At 42.3% G+C, this 17,489-nt stretch overlaps 1 long non-coding RNA gene across 9 annotated transcripts in view; it reads right to left on the bottom strand.

The window, feature by feature from the left end:
- The window catches only part of LOC142019784 (uncharacterized), a 252,227-nt gene that overhangs the window by 64,021 nt on the left and 170,717 nt on the right, over positions 1-17,489 (bottom strand). For all 9 annotated transcript variants that reach the window (XR_012647190.1, XR_012647196.1, XR_012647191.1 and 6 more), the window contains one exon: positions 7,689-7,812. This is a non-coding gene — a long non-coding RNA (uncharacterized LOC142019784). The remainder of the gene's footprint in view (positions 1-7,688; positions 7,813-17,489) is intronic.

Genomic DNA, 17,489 nt, shown 5'->3' with positions numbered 1-17,489 from the left:
TTGGGCCCTAATACATAGTGGTTGTTGGTGCGATAATAGTTTTACTGACATTAATTTTTGGATGACGAAGCAGGGAAAGCCATAAGTAGGGTTACAGGTCATTTCAAATGATTGTCATTAAAATCTTTAGACCACCAAACACCAAAGTGATTTTCTGGCTATGCCATTGTTTAGAGAAGATATGGGGAACATTTTTAGGCATTTGGCTTTTTTATTGTTACTTGTTTTCATATATTTTATTCTCTAAAGCTAGATCTGCTTTAGTTACATGAACAAGCCTTGGAGTGACAGACATAATATTACTAAAACATTTTTAAAAAAAAACCTGAAAAAGATCTAATAGCTTTCTTTTATCGGATTATGATTTTATGATCTAATATTTTGTGAATGGCTGAAGTTAGAAACACACGTTTTGCTGGTGTTAGGGTATTATATCTTAAAACTGTCACAATTCTGGGACTGAAAAATGCATAATATTGGATTTGAGATGTGTATAATTTGGTCGGAAAATTCCCTATTTGTGGAAGGAAGAAAGCAAAGGTTTGGTAGGTTCTGTATTGCAACTATTCTATCAGTTCAGAAGTTGGAAATAGCTGTAGTACCAGCTGAGAGTAGAATGCAGAGTGAAGCTGAGAGGGTGAAGAATACAGTTTACTCCACGAGTCTATAGTTTATTTCATGTTATGGCTGTAGAAAAAAATAACAAAAGGAAAATGATATTACGGATAACCTAACTTATCCTGCTGCTATTCAAGTCAATGACAAAGCTGCCACTGACTTTATTGTGTCATTTTACAGTAATGTCAATAAAATATTTCCACTGATGTATAATTTATACTGATAACCTTTATACGGATAAACCCAGATGTGCACTTGCCAAAACCACGTCATCTAAGACTATGTCTACAGTGCAGGTGTTTTTTTTTTTTTTTGATCTTACTTATTTCAGTGCTCTAATGTCTATATAAGTAGGTGTAGGCATCCTTCAGTCTGCATAGACTATGGATCGCGCCCTTTAAAGTTTCATTTGAGGACTTCATTTACAGCGTCTGTTGTGAATATAAAGACCCACACAAGAGTGACAGTCCTTGCTGCATCTCTTGCAGATGTAGTGGGTGTCTCGCAAGTCCTTATTGTGCTTTCTGTGTGCTCGCTTCTCCTCTGCTAGCTGTCTGAACTTCAACTTGCCCTTCTCAAGGCCCTTGTGTAACCCCTGCCTCCATCTGCTGCGGTCGTCTGCTAGATCTTCCCAGTTGTCCAGCTCGACGTCTACCTCTCTGAGGTCTCTCTTGCAGACATCTTTGTAACGCAACTGTGGGCATCCGGGAGGTCTTTTGCCAGAGGCTAGCTCACCATACAGGATGTCTTTTGGAATCCTTCCATCATTCATCCTGTGGACGTGGCCAAGCCAGCGGAGCCGACGCTGCCTGAGGAGGGTGTGCATGGTTGGGATTCCAGCTTGCTCGAGGACGCCGGTGTTGGTCACTCTGTCCTTCCATGATATTCCAAGGATGTGCCTGAGGCAGCGCAAGTGGAAGACGTTCAGCCTCTTTTCCTGGCGGGCATACAGGGTCCAAGTCTTGCTGCCATAAAGGAGGGTGCTGAGGATGCAGGCTCTGTAGACTTGCATTTTGGTGTGAGTGTACAGCTTGTTGTTATTCCACACTCTCTTGCTGAGTCTGGACAGAGTTGTGGCCGCTTTTCCGATCCTCCTATTTAGCTCAGTGTCCAACGACAGCGTGTCAGTGATGGTGGACCCTAGGTAAATGAACTCGTGGACGACCTCTAACGTATAGTTGTCAATGCTGATTGATGGGGATTCAGCAACATCCTGACCGAGTACGTTTGTCTTCTTTAGGCTGATGGTAAGCCCAAAGTCCTTGCACGCTTTGGAGAACCGATCCAGCAGTTTTTGAAGCTGGTCTTCTGTGTGAGACACTACAGCAGCATCGTCTGCGAACAGCATGTCTCTGATGAGGACTTCTCGCACCTTAGACTTAGCTTTCAGCCTTGCAAGGTTAAACAGTTTCCCATCGGATCTTGTGTGCAGCAAGATGCCCTCTGTTGAAGATCCAAAGGCATGCTTCAGGAGGAGTGCGAAGAAGATCCCGAACAATGTCGGAGCAAGCATGCATCCTTGTTTGACGCCGCTCCTGATTCTGAAAGCATCCAATAATGCGCCATCATATTGGATGGTTCCTCTCATGTTTTCGTGGAACGACTGGATCATCTTCAGTGACCGTGGAGGACAGCCTATCTTGTGGAGCAGTTTGAACAGTCCATCCCTGCTGACCAAGTCAAAAGCCTTGGTCAAGTCGATGAAGGCTATGTAGAGTGGCTTTCTCTGCTCCCTGCACTTCTCCTGCAGCTGCCTTAGAGAGAAGACCATATCAACGGTAGACCTCTCTGCGTGGAATCCGCACTGCGATTCGGGGTATACCCTCTCAGCAATCTTCTGGAGTCTGCCAAGGACGACGCGAGCGAACAGTTTACCAGTGACGCTTAGGAGGGAGATTCCACGGTAGTTGTTGCAGTCGCTTCTGTCTCTTTTGTTCTTATACAACGTTACAATGTTAGCGTCACGCATATCCTGTGGAACCTCACCCTCTTTCCAGCACAGGCACAGTAGCTCATGCAGGGGTTCCAGGAGTGTGTCCGCGGCACATTTGATTACCTCTGGTGGTATGCCATCCTGACCAGGGGCCTTTCCAGCTGCAATGCTGTCGATGGCTGTCTTCAGTTCATCCACAGTCGGCTCTTGGTCCAGTTTGTCCATTACTGGTAGGAGCTCAACGGCATCAAGGGCTGCGTCAACCACAACATTCTCGCATGAGTACAGCTTGGAGTAGTGCTCAACCCAGCGCTTCATCTGTTTGGCTTTGTCAGCGATGACTTCACCAGATTTAGATTTCAGAGGTGCCATCTTGTTCTGGGTGGGTCCTAATACCTTCTTCATACCCTCGTACATTCCTCTGAGATTACCAAAGTCGGCACAGGTCTGAATGCTGCTGCATAGCTGGAGCCAGTGGTTGTTGGCACAGCGCCTGGCTGTCTGCTGTACTGTTCTTCTGGCCTCTCTAAGTGCTTGCTGGGTACTCTGGCTCGGTGAGCGTTTGTACTCCAGGAGTGCAGCGCGCTTCTTTTCAATGACTGGAATCATCTCATCAGAGTTAGCTTCGAACCAGTCATTCGTGTTTCTGTATCACAGTCAGCACTATGATAGCTACGTGTCAGAAGGATGTTTTTGAGGTTATTACGCCTAGTGATGACCACATCTAGTTGATGCCAGTGCTTCAAGCGTGGGTGTCTCCACGACACTCTGTGCTGTTGCTTTGTTTGGAAGAATGTGTTTGTGATGCACAGATTGTGGTACGTGCACAGTTCAAGGAGACGCTGTCCATTGTCATTCATTTTTCCCACACCGAAGCGTCCTAAGCAGGAAGGCCATGAGGCCCAATCAGCTCCAACTCTTGCACTGAAGTCACCCAAGATGTACAGTTGTTCACGAGCAGGTAGTTGCGCTACAGCAGCACTAAGCACGTCATAGAACTTGTCTTTTACTTCTGGTGTGGCATACAGGGTTGGGGCATAAGTGCTGATCAGGTGGACAGGACTGGCGCAAGTTTGAAGCGTGATCTGAAGAAGTCTTTCAGAAACACCCTTCTCTATATAAGTAATGTTGTAAAATTGCAGACACACAGCCACAGCATTGGGAAAGGAGACTTCATATGAACCAACAATAGTTGTGCTTTGTTCACACACATTCCTTTTCAGCCTTGAAAGGGGTGGAGAATAGCAGCAAAAGTTGTTCGTAGAACTGGAGTAATAATTTCAAGCAAAGAGCTTCTTATCTGCTTGGCTGTCTGAAAGCCTCTTTTTTATTTTTGAATTAAAAAAAAAAAGCCCAAGTGTAGACAAGCCCTAAGATTCATACTTCGGCAACCCTCATTCTTTCTCACCTTTTACCTTCCCACCTCTTTGCTATACTCCCTTGGGCGTCTCAGCTATAATTTCATATCTTAGGGATGGAAAGCACATCTTGCCATAGCTTCCGAGAGGTGCTTGGCTCACATCTGGCTCTATAAAATAATTCTAACACCAACAAAAAACACTCCATTGTGCAAGTGCTCACTTTCTCGCTCTCACTCACACATACCCCACCTCCACCCTAGCCATTTAGTTGATTGCAAATTTCCCATGTTATAAGGGTTATAAGGCTTAATTTTTAATGAAGTTCTGTTATGAATGGAATAAACCCTGATGAATCGAATATATTAGGACTTATAAGGATATATGCCTTTTATGGCTCCTCAGTTCAATAACAAAAATGAGGTTTTAATGGGCTACATTAGCATCGTTAAGTTTGCTCTCTAAACTGAGAACACCAAATACTTGTATTGTCTTCAGCATTTAAATTATCAAAGAGAATTCATGTGAGCAGCCAAATCTTTTAAAATGGAAGTACTTAATGTTCTTCAATTTAGCAACGAGTTATGAAACTTCCTTTAAAAAGGGTGATTCTACTAATTAGCTCATTGTGCTGAAATGAGCATATTGCTGGGAAGTCTAAAATGTGGTTTATTAAATTAAAAGGTATTTCTGAACTTCAGTACACACATGGACAGTAGAGATCAAATAGTCTCCACAGATTAATCCTCATGGCATCAGAGAGTGATTCAGCTTGCCTACATCACATTAGTAAACCATCTAATCCAATTTAGGTCACACCAGGAATGTTCCATCCATTACAATATTTCTGGTGTCATTAGAAGCAGATTGATTGAATAAACATCCTCAATCAGTTTTTCTGTGGCATACTAGTAAAATATTGTGACAGTGAACATTGAGGCTTTTTTTGAACAAAGAGTTTAAAAAAAATGTAAAGGTAAAATAATAATGCAGGCAAGTTTCTGTGGGCACTACTTCGGTTTCTGGACTCCTGTGGTCAGTATACATCTCTTTGTTGTCTTGCGTGAAAAGATTTTCTACACACAAGAGGCTATTACTGACATTAAAAGTTCTTTAATTTTAGCCAAGTGTGATTTAAAGGAACTCGTTTGGAAAAAAGAAATGAATAAACACTAATAATGGAGACTGAATGATGGAAGAGCCTGATTCTTTTATGACTAATGAAGTAAACGGTGTGAAACCAGCAAGAGCATATGTAATAAAATATGTTATACACAATAAAGTTTACAATAGAAAAGAGAAAAAGGAAGCTCGGTTACAGTATATACATTTTAGGGAAACCATTCAAATGTATTACAACAAAAGGTCATATTTCCATTCCAAATAAGTACCCCTGGAAACAAGACAAGAAAAGGTGTAATTAATTGAATGAACTTTTGGAGGTTAATTGTTGGAGACCCCTTTGTGATTGACAGCACAGATTTCCCAATGGCTTTGGGAAGGGATTAGATTTCATCTTGAACCTGAATTCATTCAGAGATCACTTACAGAATGAAGTAATTCAAATGGCATGCAGCTTTTGCTGTATCTGTGAGACCTACCATGTTCCATCACTAGACCTCACAATTCTAAGATGCATTATTTAAGCAATCACCCATACAAAAGAAAAAAAATCCCACTGCACTAATAAAGAGTCAATGAATAGATCTCCTCTTCAAGAGAGATTTTTATGCCCACCCCATGGTAAAGCTGCTGGATTACTAATAGGATCATCAATTTTGGATGGTCATATTCCTGGAAGTTTCATCACATGACATAATCCTGGAGGGTTGGCAACCCTAACTACTTGTCAAACAGTTCATGCCAGTTTCTTAACCCCAGTTGAGGATGTTAGGGAGAGTCCCAAACTCGAGCCATTCTTTTTAGGTGACAAATCTGAGGAACTGTCCCTCACTGAGGTGTCACTGAGAAACTTAACAGGTGTCATTGATAAACTTAACAGTAACAAGCCACTGGGACCAGATGGCATTCACCCAAGGGTTCTGAAAGAATTCAGATGTGAAATTACAGAACTATTAACTGTGTTTTGTAACCTACCCTTTAAATCAGCTTCTGTACATAACGACTGCAAGATAGCTAATGTGATGCTGATTTTTAAAAAGGGCTCTAAAGGTGATCCTTGCAATTACAGAACTGTAAGTCTAACATCAGTACCAGGCAAATTAGTTGAAACTATAGCAAAGAGTAAAACTGTCAGACACATTGATGAATATACTTTGTCGGGAAAAAGTCAGTGTGGTGCCTTACTAATCTATTAGGGCTGTGGCCACACCAGCCTCGCCTTTTGGAAGGGCTATGGTAATGTGGCACTTTGGAATATACTAATGAGGCACTATCAAAAATATGCAGCACTTCATTAGCATAATGGCAGTCACGTGGGCTTCAAAACTGCCAGTTTTGAAATGCACACCGCCCGTGTAGCCAGGGGCCTTTCAAAATGACCCCCCTGATTTTGAAAGCCCCTTCTTCACAAAACCAGATGGGAAGAAGGGGCTTTTGAAATCAGGGGTCTGTTTTGAAGGCCCCTGGCTACAGATTTCAAAGCCCATACAGCCACTATTATGCTAATGAGGTGCTGCATATTCACATCAGCACCTCATTAGCATATTATGAAGTGCCACTTTACCATAGCCCTTCTGAAAAGAGGGGCTAGTGTGGTCTTAGAGTTCTCTGAGGAGATCAGAAGAACACGGACAAGGAGGATCCAATGGATATAGTGTACTTAAATTTCCAGAAAGCCTTTGACAAAGGCTCTTAAGTAAAGTAAAGTAAGTTGTCATGGGAAAAGAGGGGAGGTCCTCTCATGGTTAAAAGATAGGAAAGAAAAGATAAGAATAAATGGCAAGTTTTCAGAATGGAGAGTAGTAACTAACAGTGTCTGCCAAGGGCCTCTATTGGGATCAATCCTATTTAACCTATTTATAAATTATTTGGAGAAAAGGGTAAACAGCGAGGCAGCAAAATTTGCAGATGATGCTAAAATGCTCAAGGTAGTTAAGTTCAAATCAGACTGAAAAGCTTCAAAAAGATTGTGCAAATTAAGTGATAGGGCAACAAAATGGCAAATGAAATTTAATGTTGATAAAGGTAAAGTTATGCATATCAGAAAAAAAAAATCCCAACTAAAGATACAAAATGATGGGGACTATAACTATCCAAGAGAGAGATCTTGGAGTCATTGTGGATAGATCTCTAAATGTACACTCAATGCACAGCAGCAGTCAACATTCAAACATAATGTTAGGATTCATTTAGAAAGGGCTAGAGAATAAGACAGAGAATATCTTATCACCTCTGTATAAATCCATGGTACACTCACACCTCCAATATTGCCTACAGATGTGATCACCTCATCTCAAATAATATATGATAGAGGTCTATAAAATCATGACTGGTGTAGAAAAAGTGAATAAGGATGTTGTTTACTTGTTCCCATAATATAAGAACTAGGGGTCACCAAATGAAATTAATGGGTAGCAGGTTTAAACCAAACAAAAACAAAGCTTTTCTTCATGCAACACATAATAGGCTTGTGGAACTCTTTGCCAGAGGATGTTGTGAAAACCAGAACTCTAATAGGGTTCAAAAAGAACTAGATATATTCATGGAGGTTAGGCCCATCAATAACTATTAGCCAGGATGGGTAGGAATAGTGTCCCTTGCCTCTCTTTTTCAGAGACCAGAAATGGATAACAGGAGAGGGATCATTTCATGATTACCTGTTCTGTTCACTTCCTCTGGGGCATCTGGCCTCGGCCACTGCTGGAAGACAGGACACTGGGCTGGACGGACCTTTGGTCTGACCTGGTATGGCCGCTCTTATGTTCTGTTAACCATCAGTATCTGTTTTACAAAGGAAACCCTGTTACTTTTAATTATACGAGGTGCAGAAACCATAAGGATTACTTGTAATGACAGTTCTAGACTTGGCTGGAAAACAGCTTTTGTTTTTCTTTCTCCCAGAAAATTTCAGTGGTTAACCGAAAAACTGAAAACCCCAGATTGATTTTTGTTTGCTATTCAAAACCCAACACACTTTGCACCAAAAACTGATATTTTTCCCCCTGTTTTGGGATTTTCATTTTTTTGAAAAAAGTCACTTTTATTTTGACAAAGTCTGATACATCTGTGAAGCAATTTCACTAAAACCCCCATTTTCCACTAGAAAAAAAAATTCAGTGGGAAACTTTTCAACAGGCCTAGACAGAATTCTGCTCCTCCTATTTCAAAAAATAAATCCAGCCCACCCATAACTGTACTATGAGGCTTAGAATCTTACATAATGACAAGGTTGCATCAAGTCCCTGTTCATGTTTTTCCACTTCTTTTTGATCCCAACAAGCTTGATTCCTGGACAGTCCTTCTCAGAAGCACATGGAAGACCTTACTCAAGCAGCTAGATTTTTAAAATTCTCTCCTGGATGTCAACTAACTGAATCCTGTTTGGTTTAGATACAACAGTGCCAAATATTATTATTGTTACTGATAGGACACTCCTAGACTGCAGCAGTAAATCATTTTGCTTTCAGAGATGATTGCTTGTCAAATGTTAAGCATCATGGTAAATGAAGAATGTTCTCTGACTAACATAGCATAAAGGGTTATGTGGGGGAGGGGATGACACTATCACTGCATATTTTCAAATTAAGTTCCCTTCTGTCCAATTGTGGTACATGCAAGATTTACAAGTTACTACTTCTGAAGAAAAATGTAGCTACTCCCTACAAGTAATGACTGATGGCTAGAGTGTAATATTTTAAGGAGGCCACACAAAAACAAAGCATGACACAATATATGACTTTGGGAGTCATAGGGTAGGTTACACAACAAAGTTATTTCAAACTAACTATCCTAGTGCCTACACAACACAATCACTTTTTTAAAATAATTTCAAAATAGCAATTGGCTTATTCTGAAATAGATAAACCTCATTCTATGAGGAATATCCCCTATTTTGAAATAGCTGTTTCAAAATACATGCTGTTATGATAGGGAATAGAGCCTATTTTGAAATAAGCTTAGTGTGTCCAGTGGCTCTATTTCGAAATAGGCTCTATGGCTACGTATACACGTGTTCCCTACCCTTCAGAAGGGGCATATAAATGAAGTGGGTTGAAAATGCTAATGAGGCACTGATATACATATTCAATGCCTCATTTGCATAATGGCTGCCACTCTAAGCCTCAAAAGTGCTGCTTTCAAATTGCAAACTAGCTCTGTAGTCAGGATTCCTTTGAAAGGAAACCTCAATTTTCGAACGGAAACACCTTCTTCCCCCCAAAAAACCTTGCTGACAAAAAAAAGACGTGTAGACGATCCAGGGTGCCCTTTTGTCGACAGAGCCTGTCAAAAGCTGATCTCCTTTTATTTGTAGATGCGATTTGTTGGAACGTCTCTTCTGACAAGAACTTACTTCTGTAGACAGATGCTTTTAGTGTAGATGTAAGCATTCTGTTTTAGCAAAGGAAACAATATTGGAGAAAAGACAGTGGGTCAAATTCTCTCCTGACTTAATGCCACTGAAGTCAATAGCATTAATTCCGGCAAAGAATTTTACCTTAGGACAGCAGTGCCAATGAAGTTGCCCCCATAATATTTTTAAATAGCTCAATTAAAAAGGCTCCACCAATATCCAGGTCCTTATGCCTTGTTTTCCAAGTGCACATATTTACTCCAGGATGTTATTCAGAGGAGCTGGCATGCATCCTCAGAGACATCCTCAATGTAATACCTTACCTCTAACTAGGGGAGTCTCCACATAGAATAATTATGGTCTCTCTTCTAAAGAAAGGTGCATTATTGTTACTTTGAAACTGCTCCTCTATTGCTTATATTAGTGCCAATACATTCAAGCTAATAATTGTCACAAGAAGGGTGTAATAAGGAATATATTAAGGGAATGCACAGTTACTTTCTGATCAGCAAGGCATTCCCTGGGGCAATGGGCTGATCAGCACAGTGAGCTGTAACATCTGCAGAATGAAGGCTTGTGACTGAAAACCTTCTGTTTGATGCCTGTAATAGTGACAAAGTCATTGCATATTCTGTTCAGGGAAGCTCTGACATTGGTTTGGTAACTCTAAGTACATTTGGGAAATCTGCCAGAAAGGAGCACTTCTGCATTTTCTGTTGTTTTTCGATGAAGTGTCAGAAGAAATAAAGATGCATATTTGCAATGTCTCTCCATTAAAAAAAATCATTTAGCCACAAATTATAGTTTTTTAGCATGTGTATTATTACACTTGAGAGATCTGAGTGGTTTATCAGTACCTCTTAAAGCCTGTCAAATATCTATCCATTCAGGCCACTTTAAAACTGTATACTATTTACCTATTGCTGTAAATTCCTCTTTCTAGAGAACATGTCCCTGGCCATGGGCTGTGAGGCTTGTGTGTGCCTTCCACTACCCTTTACCACATTGCCTCGAGAAACTGAGCATTTTAAATTAAAGAGTTTTATTTTTATCTACTCAACAGTATTCCCTATCAATCCGCTTTAGAATAAAATAAAAATAGAAAAAGATTTACCTTTAAAATACAATATAAAAGTGCTTAGGTAACTAGGTTCAATATAAGGTATAGGCAGTAACTGTTAGGGTTACCCGTTGATAATGAATATGTATAAGGTAATTGATTATTCATGAGTATCAGTTTGAATTCCAATGCACTGATAGGAAAAAATAGGATGCTCATGAATATGTATGTAGAATGTGCATCTTGGTTGCTGGGGCAACATAGGTGCGGACCTGACACCTGCGAGTGTCCAACCAGGTCTGCCCTGGCTCTATAAATTCTGGAGCCCAGCCCCGGCTTCCTCAGTCCGCCGGAGGACGAGAAGAGGAGCGGATGGGTCAGCAAAAAGGACTGCGTTCAGAGCTGGACTGCGCTTGTAGCTGAAGATTCGACGTGGAGAGCTGAAGTGGACCGGCGTGTCAATCGACGCTCCCCAGCCGCCGCGGGACGCAGAAGCTTCTTTGTGAAGAGCTCCGGCTACGAAGCCTTTTTGAAGAGCTCCAGTCAAGACGTCTAGAGACTGAACTGAAAATCACTACTCAAAGTCCTCAGAACTTTACCTGAGGCAGGCTCACCGGGCAGACCGCTCCGGCAGGTGCCCTGCCTGGTGAGCCGCATAAGCGGTGCTGCTGCTTCAGCCACCGTCCCCTGTTGGGCGGCGGTGGAACCGCAGCCGCTTTTTCTGCCAGGGGTTTTTGTGGACCACGTTGGCCTTTTCCCCTGGCCACCTCTTCTTTTTCCTTGCCTTTCCTGTCTGCCTGCCGCGGCTGCCAGAAAAGCGCGCCGTGAGGGCTTCCTTTCCTAGCTCCAGAGGAGACCTGCGGGCCCGGCGCCCGGATAGACAGAGCAGGAGGGCTAGGTATTTTAACATCAACCTCCACACATTCATAGGTATTAGGTTAGTCAATTTGTTAAACAAATGGAGTTAGGTTTAATATTCTTTATATCATCTATTATATTGTTATTGGTTGTACTGCTAGTAGTTATTCCCTGTTGTTGTTACTTTTATGGTAGACAGGGAAGTTCTAACATTGTTTAAATAGGCACGCCTTAGACTTTGTAACCCTATTTCCCTAAGGCCATAATTGTAAAGCACAGGAGGCGGTCTTAACAGACCTAGCCTTTGTATTTAGCATACATAGTAGAAGAATAGTGTAGAGTTAATTCAGATTATTAGTTATAGTAGGGATTCAGAACTGTTAGCTCCCCCTTCCAGGTAGAGCTCGCCTGAGTTGGGGTGGAAGCATTAAGGGGATAGCCCGTTAAAGGGAACACCCCTAGCCTTTTTAGGGGCTAAACCTGTAACCAGGAAAACTCCGATTCATATATACACATATATACATATAAAAGAATTATTAAAATATTAAAAAGGACTCTTAGAGGATAACCCTTTAGACCTCAACTTAGACGATTAGGAAGTGTGAGTCCAATTTAGATGATTAGGAAGTGACAGCCAGGGAGGTAAAGGGAAAACCCCAATACTTAAACCCCTGCAGGGTGTTAAGACCTTGGGCATCTGTATAAGACCTGAGGCGGTCTGAGGAGGCAGAAAAATACCTATATTAAATTAGTCTGAGGAGACAGTACCTATTTTAACCCTGACGAGGGTATTATATACACACCCCTGGGATGATGCAGTAAAGGTCCTTTCGGGGGCGACATAGGCGGTTCCAGGAGGCTGTGTTTTTAAAGTCCTAAGGTAGTAGTCCGCGAGCTACTTTTGGAGGTCCCGTCTGCCTGGCCAGCAGGGGCAACCTCACTTAGGCAATTAATAAACCATCTGTTCCCCTAGGTGGCTGGGACCTGGGGTAGAATAACCTAGCCCTTTAAAGGGAAGGAGAGCGCGGGTGCGCCAAGGTGAAGGGAATACAGTATAGTTTAGTTATTGTATTGTAGTCCTTTTAGTCAAACTACCCATTTATTTATCTAAGGACTGGAAGCCCGTTACCAGTATAAATATCCTGGTATATACATTTAAATAGTACATATAAAATAATATACATACACATATATACATATACACATATTCATATATACATAAATACATATAAATATAAAGTAACTTCTATATACAGTTCTGATATATTTTCCCTTACAGCATACGAAGAAGAACACCTCGTTGTGTACCCTATTGGACTCAAAGTATGTTAAGGGGGTTTAGAATAGAATTGATTGTTACAATAACACAGTGTACCAAAGGCTATTAGTCTTTTAATATCAAATCCTGTGCTGGCTTGGGGAATAAGGGAATTAATAGTTGTATTTTTAGAATAATCAAAATACAGAATATAGATAAGCATAAATAGGAAGGAAAGTAACAAAATATAGAAAAAACCTGGTTCTTGATTAATAAAATCTTACGTGGTAAAGTTGATCCTTGGTCTGTCGTCCTTCTTTGGGAACAGCACAGCTCGTTCACGCACCCTGAAAACCTCATTGGACCAGGCCCCGTAATATTCGACACAGGTTGCGGGGTAAAACCTGGGGCAGTGTCTGGCCACTGGTGGAGAGACTTAGGTGACCTTACAGGCCTTTTGGTTACCTCTAAGCAATCCACACAGAGAGCATCGTTACCTATTATATTAATAGCAATTTAAGGGTGGTTATGTTCTATCATGAACTTTCGCCACGAAGAACTATCAACAATACTTTTTCTGTATATGAAGCATGTTCTGAACAAAATTGCCAAGCCAAAGCAATTACTGTGTATAACACCCCAGCACTGGGATAGGTGTTTTCCCTGCAACGGAGTCCAGCCCTTCAAGCTTACAATCCAGAAAGACAATGGATAGTCAGCAGGAGGCTGCAGTGGGTGCTTAGCCAGATTTTATTTTCTTATACTAAGTGACCTGGCAGGGCATCTGGCTGGTTCTCCAGAAGTTCTGATAGAATTTTGGTCCATTTTAATTTTTTAAAATATATATTTACTTCCACTGTCTAGCTAACATTCCGAAATTGAATAAAATCTGAATGGTTCAGCACAGTACTGCTCTAAGCATTCTGCCTGACCTATGGCAGCTGGGGGGAAAATCCCTCCCTGAGCTCACCACCATGCAGTGAGGCTCACTCAAAATGGTGCCATGTACTATTTTAATGTGCTTCAATACATCTGCAGGCTGGTTTAGAGGGAGTAGAAGAACATCTGGCCACTTATCCCTACTTATCTTACACCTTCTTATGTACAAGATGATGAAATCCTCATGCTACCCTGAATGCCTTAACATGTGATATCGCTGGCCTTTGCGTCTGGAAGTCAGAGGTGAAATCTCTTTGTGCACCCACCTTCATTTATTTGTGCAAATGCCAGGGACCCTAAATGTCCTGTGACATCTCAATTTGAAAACAACCATTTAAAAATGTGTATGGTAGGAGCCCAAACATCAGTAAAACCATTGCTTCTGTGACTAGCGGAGGTCTTCTGATTTTTACGCTCTTTAACAGTGAGATCTATTTGGGTGTTTTGTATTTTATGGAGCAAAACATAATTCTTGGATAAAACTTTTGCGGATAATCCAAAGCCTATAAAATTCATTCAAAGTACTCGTCAGCTTCAACAGACTCTATTGGAGAAGGTGCTCCCTAGAACAAATTGTTCAGCTAAGTTAGAAAATGCTGAAGCACAAGATTTTTCTATGGAAACTTGGACCAGTACTTCATTAGGGGAGAACTGAAAAAACCTGCTTCTATCAGCAAATTGATCTCTGCTGTTCCAAGCAACTGGTGCCAATGGTAAGGAAAACTGGTTTGGTGATAAGACAGTGCCAATGGCATGCAGAGCTCCCTGGAAGCAGGAGTGGGGGGCAGCATGTTCTTGCTTCATAGGTCTGTTTGCCTTGGGTGAAGCTGTAGAAGAATTCTTTTGATACAAGGTACTCTATGGGGGATTATCAAGCACCTTTCAATCCTCAACAAGATTTAGCAAGTGAAGCAGTTTCAGACTGTGGTTTAATACTACACAATCAATCTCTCATAAATGGGTATGACAAGGCACAGCATGTCATCTCGGCAAGTGACACTTTACATGGTTTTGAAGAGAGAGGTTTCATTGCACTACATTTTTGTGGGTAGAATCACTTATTAAAACCAGTGCTTTCCTCTCCCTCTCAGCTGATTCTGACACTTCTAGTGTTCATCACATTGACTTTAACAGGGTTGACAACACAGACAATAGTTTCTTTAACACAGACCCCATGATTACAGATCGACCAAAATTAGAACCCCACTAAAATTAAACCCACAAGGACATAATGATAGTGTATATATACTAAAACAGTGGGATAAAATCTTGTCAACAGGAGTTTTGCCACTGACTTCATTGAGGTCAGGATTTTGCTCTGTGTATTTCAGTACAGTTTTTGATTTCCTAAGATGTGCCTTAATAGGAAGCTGAAAGGGTCTGCCCTGGCCAGGAGAACCTACAACAGGAGTGTCCAACCTTTTTTCCATCAGGGGCCACATGGCAATTTTTTACACTTTCTGGGAGCCGAACACAAAATAGCCTCAAACCGCCACCCCACCCCTGCCCTCATGCTTAAAACCTCACATAGTCCCAAACTGCCCCCAGGCTTAACCCCCTCACAGTCCCATATGGGCCTCAACCTTAACCCCCCTGCAGCCTTAGACCCCCTCCCCACAGCTCCAAACCACCTCTAGCCTTAAACCTCCTGCAGTCCCAAACCGTCACCAGCCTTAGACCCAACTCTCGCCCCCGCACACCCCTGTAGCCCAACTTCTTCATATGTCTGCCTCAATTCCTCCACTGGCTCTCCAGCTCAGCCTGTCCATCTGTCCTGACAACTCCCCACTGCCTCTTGGCTCCCCCAGTCTGTCTGTACATCTGTTCCCCCACCCCCTGGCGCCCCATCCCCATCCCAACACCCTCCCATTGTCCAGCCCAGCCAGTCCATCTGTCACTTGTCTGTCGGTTTGGGTGCTACTACCTTTGAGGATGCCACACATCTTGGTGAGCAGGGTGCAGAACTCCTGCGGCAGCACCTCGGGGTAGGGTAGACCTGGCCTCACAAGAGCTCCTCAGTGATGCTGGCCTGGCGGTAGAAGGCAAACTGTGCACTCAGTGCTCAGTGCACTCAGCAGCTTGATGCCCTCAGTGGGGCTGTTCTGCTGCCATGCTGTCCAGAGAATGGGCGAATGAGTGTACGCCACTACTACTCATTACGGGGGCTGCGTGGGGATAAAATTCCGTGGAGGACAGAGCCCATATTCTCCACAGTGACCCTGCTGGCTCCCCACATGTACATCATGGCAAGGTGCTGGGAGCTGTCCCTACCATGCTGTATGGGAGCTGGAGGAGGGAGCAGCAGCGGTGGGAGCTGCAAGTGGCTCTTCAAGAAGCCACATGTAGCTCAGAGCCACCCAGCCACCTTTTTAAAAATGTTGCCACTGCTGGCTCAGTGGGCCAGATAAAAAAGCTCTGCGGGCTGGATTCTGGCCCGTGGGCCATGTGTTGGACACTCCTGACCTATAACGTTAGGACCGACCAAAATTCACAGTCATAAACAAACACATCAGCAAATGTGAAATCTGTTCTCCTCAATGAAATATGATCTTTTGTGTGCTTTTATCCTATACAATAAAAGATTTCAAGGGGGAAACCAAACTGGGGGTCCTGATCAAAAGGGATTTGTGGGGTGAGGGGGTTGTAAGGTTATTTTAGTGGGGTTGTGGTTTTGTTACCCTTACTTCTGCACTTCCTTCAGTGCTCAGTGGCCAGGGAGTGGCAACTGATAGCTGGCTGTCCAGCTGTGAAGGTGGTGCCCCATCACCCATGCTAACTAAGCATCCAGGTCTTCAGGCAGTAGTACAGAAGTAAGGGAGGCAATGCCATAGCATGCCATCCTTACTTCTTTGCTGCTGCTGGCAGTGGATCTGCCTTCAGAGCTGTGGTACTAGGCAGCACCTGCTGCTCTCCAGCTGCCCAGCTCTGAAGGCAGCACCAATGCCAGCAGCAGCATGGAAATAAGAATAGCAATACCACAACCTCTACCATACAACCCGTCTACAATAACCTTGCAACACTCCCTTCCACAACTCATTTTTGGGTCAAGACCTCTACATTTACACCACCATAAAATGTCAGACTTAAATAGAGACATGAAATTTAACATTTAAAAAATCTTATTACCGTGAAATTGACCAAAATGGACTATAGATTTGGGAGGGGCCTATGTGTTACAATCTGGAAACACCAACTAGTGAGCCTTCCATTCTTGCAGGTGGGACAATGCGACTAATTAAGGATATCAAGCACAACATTCACCTCTATAGTTTGGAGAAAAAACAAAAACAAAAAAAGAAAAACAGAAACCAGGGAGCAGGAAAACTGTGAAATGATGGGAAAATTTTTCCTGTTTCCTTCTTTCAAGTTTTGAAATTGAAAAAAAAAATCAGTGCCAGGTCTGTAACTGTAGAGCCATACAGGGGAAAACTAAATCGTCTCTTTGTTTTTAATAAATCTTTTTTTTCACCTATAATTTTGAAAAAAAAATAATCAAACATTGGTAGTCTGATTAAGAATGAACAGGGTTGAATCCTTAGTCTGTGGGGAAAATACGACCTCTACAATCTTGTGACAGATTCTCAACAACAGACCCCAACATTGTCTTTCATCCAAACAGAAGCTTGAATGGGTGAAGTTTGGAACTTCTGGGTCAAATTCAGCCCTTAGTTACACCAACCTAAATGCGGAGTCAGACTACTGACTTCGATAGTGTTACTCTGGAGTAAAATTGGGGTAAATGAGAGTAGAATCTCACCATGGTGAATTCAAGGTTAATTCAGCCCCCAAAATGAGTTGGGGAGTGTTGCAGGGTTATTGTAGAAGGTCTATATTGTCGAGTTTGTGGTACTGCTATCCTTCCTTCCACACTGCTGCTAGCAATGGTGCTGCCTAAAAAAGTTAGCGTTTAGAAGGTCTTGCCAATGTTCCCTTTGTGTTAGTGGGGGTTTAGTTATCCTCCAGCTGCCCAGTACAGAACAGTGAAGCATAAT

The sequence above is a fragment of the Carettochelys insculpta genome, chromosome 12 (assembly GCF_033958435.1).
Source record: "Carettochelys insculpta isolate YL-2023 chromosome 12, ASM3395843v1, whole genome shotgun sequence".
NCBI lineage: Eukaryota > Metazoa > Chordata > Testudines > Carettochelyidae > Carettochelys > Carettochelys insculpta.
The sequence above is the reverse complement of the archived record's forward strand: the minus strand, read 5'-3'. Positions and strand labels throughout refer to the sequence as shown.